This window comes from Seriola lalandi, unplaced genomic scaffold (assembly GCF_002814215.2).
Source record: "Seriola lalandi dorsalis isolate HSWRI2012SDOR001 ecotype SW California unplaced genomic scaffold, Sedor1 jcf7180002052274, whole genome shotgun sequence".
NCBI classification, from domain to species: Eukaryota; Metazoa; Chordata; class Actinopteri; order Carangiformes; family Carangidae; genus Seriola; species Seriola lalandi.
In genome coordinates this window covers 3,895,181-3,898,793 of record NW_019522827.1, presented here as the reverse complement: position 1 = coordinate 3,898,793, position 3,613 = coordinate 3,895,181, and the positions used below count along the sequence as shown (strand labels likewise).

At 48.5% G+C, this 3,613-nt stretch overlaps 1 long non-coding RNA gene across 5 annotated transcripts in view; it reads left to right on the top strand.

The window, feature by feature from the left end:
• The window catches only part of LOC111650337 (uncharacterized), a 49,478-nt gene that overhangs the window by 2,005 nt on the left and 43,860 nt on the right, over positions 1-3,613 (top strand). For 3 of the 5 annotated variants that reach the window (XR_015436852.1, XR_015436850.1, XR_015436849.1), the window contains exons 2-3: positions 2,067-2,094; positions 2,526-2,648. This is a non-coding gene — a long non-coding RNA (uncharacterized LOC111650337). Of the gene's footprint in view, positions 1-1,153; positions 1,954-2,066; positions 2,095-2,525; positions 2,649-3,613 lie in introns of those variants that run through there. The other 2 variants (XR_015436851.1, XR_002760392.2) reach the window with 2 other exon arrangements.

Sequence of the window (3,613 nt, the reverse complement as noted above, 5' to 3'; positions counted from 1 at the left end):
TGGGAGGTGGGAGGTGGGGGGTAGAATAAGGGGGGATCTGTGGCTGAGTTTGTCGACACCACGCGCTCATGTTGGCGCACTGCACTGAGGAACCTCGGTTGCAACTCCCATTGATACTGCTCCCTCTTTGATTGAATGATTGTGGACTACAGGGAACTGTGAGTGTGTACATGTGTGTCTGTCTGTGTGTGTGTGTGTGTGTGTGTGGGGGGGGGGGTGGTGGCTAGTGGTGGTGGTTTGTGTGTGGGGTAGATGGGATATTTGACTATTGTCTTATCTTTTCGTACTTTGGCTTGAGTGACTTGATGGCTTGGGGAAAAAAACAGAGCCAGACAGATGCCAAAATATCCAGAGCATAAATCTCACCTTGTGCTTCTTCTTCCTCTTCTTCTTCTTATCATTGATTTGTTATGCTGGTGATCTTAGGGTAGAGGACATGCTAAATCCGCTCTCTGTGTGTCCCTATACATGCACTCGCCAGCAGTCACGGACATACAGTTGGCCTACAGGCAGGGATAAAAATAGCACAAACCGATGCGTCGGGCGCAGCCCTTTTCCCTTCTCAGAGCTGACTTTTCTAGGTAGCTTCCACTCAGTGCAGCCTCACCACCTCCATCTCTCCCCCCCACCCCCACCCCTACACCATCAACCTTAGCGCACTCCATCCCATCCCGTAAAGTCTCGTGAATCTCCACGCGGTGCAGATGGACGGCGTGGGGTGTGTGGAGAGGGTCTTACAGTAAAGGTGTTATAGATATTGAAGGGGAGGTGAGAGACAGAGCGTGCTGGGGGGGGGGGTTTGTTTGTGCGCCTTTACACGGACAAGTGTGCGCTCCCCGTGGGTCTATTCCGCGGATGAGCGGGGTCTGGTGCGTGGGCACGGCCAGTGAATATATGAGATGGATGGAGGAGGCAGCGGCTCAGTTCGCCGTGTTTTCCTCTGCCTTATCTGCTTAAAGATGCAGTGTTTTGTCCGCCACATGCACTGTATGCTGGGATAAAAATTCTCCAAGACCAAAACAGCACCAACGCTTGGCGGGGGGATATACAGAGACAAGGGAGCGGGGGGGTGGGGGGGTAGTGGTGTTTGGATGGAAACCCAGATGCTAGAGCATTAGAGGAGGGTTTCTAACAGGAGATAACCTACTCCAAAGCTACAGTTTCCACGACTGCACACCACAAATATCCACCTGTAATATTTTCCTATTCTGGCACTCATTTTTTCCGTGGCACATTTGCCAAGAGCTGATCACAGAGCGGTAGTGTCTTTAATCAGGCTCTACGGGCTGTAAAGTGAGAGAATCTAAACGTGACGTCAATGCCTAGTAACTGACGCAGCCCTTCAACAAAAATGGCTTTTTATTTATTATTTTTTCTTCTTCTCGTCAGCAAAGCTTGATTACTCCAATTTTACAGTGTTCCGTCGACTGAAAAGAAAAGAGAAAATCCCACAAGAAGCGTTGGGTAATCCGCGTTCATCAGTATTTGGACCTATTTTGCGTTCATGAGTTTGAGCTGCTGAAGTGACACTGGGACGAGAAGCTTCTGAAGAGGGCGACAAGACAGCAGATATGTCGATGATATTGGCAGCGACGACGAGTTCCAGATTTTTAGTTGTAGAGGGGAGGAAAGTAGTGAGGTTTACGGATGCAAAGGAGGTGGTGGTGGTGCTGTTGAAGGCACACTGGGTTCCAAAAAAAAAAAAATCACTGCAATGATGCAACGGAGGGGAATCGGGGCTCTTGTGCAGAGTTGGAGAGGCAAAATTAATTTACATTACATGCACTTCACGTAACGTTCCTAAGCGATGCCTTTTGTGAGTGTTTTTTTTCTCCTTCCTCGTACTGTGACCTAAAAATAGCAACATAGTTTTGATCGTGCGCCAGAAATAGACAGACGGGTATCACTTGTATAAAAAGGGAGGCGATCCTGAGCAAACTTGGACGTGCCACTGTAAGCCTACATAATAACAAATGGAGGACTTAATCTGTTGCATTTCTTCCACACTCTTGTTGCGGCTTTGCCCTAATATCTCAATCTTTCTCTCTGTGTTTCTCTTCCTCCAGTTTAGGACCGGGACGTGCCTGCACCATGGTGAGTGAGACATTTGCACATGCAACGTTTAATTCTATGTACTTTTGTGTCTTTTCAGTAGTGCATGTTTCTGAGTGCCTGTGCTGTTTCTTTTCCCCCCATTTTTTTTGCCTCCTCCTCTGTCTCATGCACGCAAAAACAAAAAAAACACTTGACTCCCGGTCCCAGGCATGGATTTAATTGGCATGCTTTACGAGCCATGTTTAACTGTAGAACCGAAGCATAGAGCAACCCTTCCTGCAGAGTAGGAATCACCCTTTTTGGTAAATAAGCAAGTGCAAAAACTCCCTTTGTCTGTTGGCGCTGTTGAGTCTCTATCACATATTTATTTTTTTCCCTCCCATCTCACTGCTTAACCGCGAAAGCGAGGGGAACCCTTCTCTGATGAGCGCTTAAGGACGCCTTTCCCTCCGTTTTTTCTTGCTTTTAAGAGGAGTCGTACTGGCAGAGAAGCGACGGTGGAGGAGGAAGAGAGGAGTGAAGTGAGGAGCTGTTGCTGCAGCAGAGACCAGGCGCACCGCATGGGGAAACCCGGGAGCTGTCCAGCAGCAATGGTGCTGAAACCACACCAAGTGGCGGTAGTGGGCTGTTACTGGCGGTGGTGTGTTTGCTTGTGTGTGTGTTCATGTGCATGTGTGTGGGGTGGTGGGGGGTGGTGGTGGCTGGTGTTGTTCCTGGCAGCCAAAAGCTTTATTTACTCCTGTTTGAAAACCAGCAGCATATATTCTGAGTGAATCCTCTTTCCTGAAGCGACGTTGGAGGAGAAATACTAAGCCCCCCCCCTCCTTAAAATTCCTGAGGGGAGACATTTGGCTCGAAAAGATGTTATAACAGAGCTTTTCCCGCCCGTACAGTTTGAACGGCCTCTTCGGATGCCATAGGCAGCCAGACAGAGAGAGAGAGAGAGAGAGAAAGAGAGAGAGAGAGATAGAGATAGAGAGAGAGAGAGAGAGAGAGAGAGAGAGAGAGAGCAGCCGGACCGACTTGGATCAGCTTTTCTTCTGCTCACGTCAGTCCCGTTATTTCCTCCCGTGCCTGACCAACTTTCCTCCTGTGCCTGACAACCGTGCCTTACAAATCCTTTTTTTTTTTTGTGAAGTGAAGTGATTAGTTTTGAAGTGAAGCTACTTTGTAATCGCGTTAAAAATGAATATAAGAAGTGAAGCAGGTGTCAAGTTCGTAGTATGTTTAGGAAATGTTTGGAAAAAAGTAGCAAAAATAGTTGAGATTTTTTTCAGTGTTTGAATTCAGCAAGACGCGTGTGACTTCAGTGTCTTTTTCGGTTCAAGAGCTCTGTTCACAATAACTTTGCGTCCTCGCGACCAGGAGGGCGCTCAAGAGGCGAAGTGGAGCGTCGCTATTGTCTCCCAGAAAGAGTTTGAAGGAATCACCCTTTCAATTAAGGTAGCCTATCAGTGCTGAATTAGCGACCCGGACCGGGAAGACGATGAATAGGCTACAGGCGTCTGGACAGTTCTGCAGCCCGACTGGGACACACGACCCGCGCTCGACACCCCCC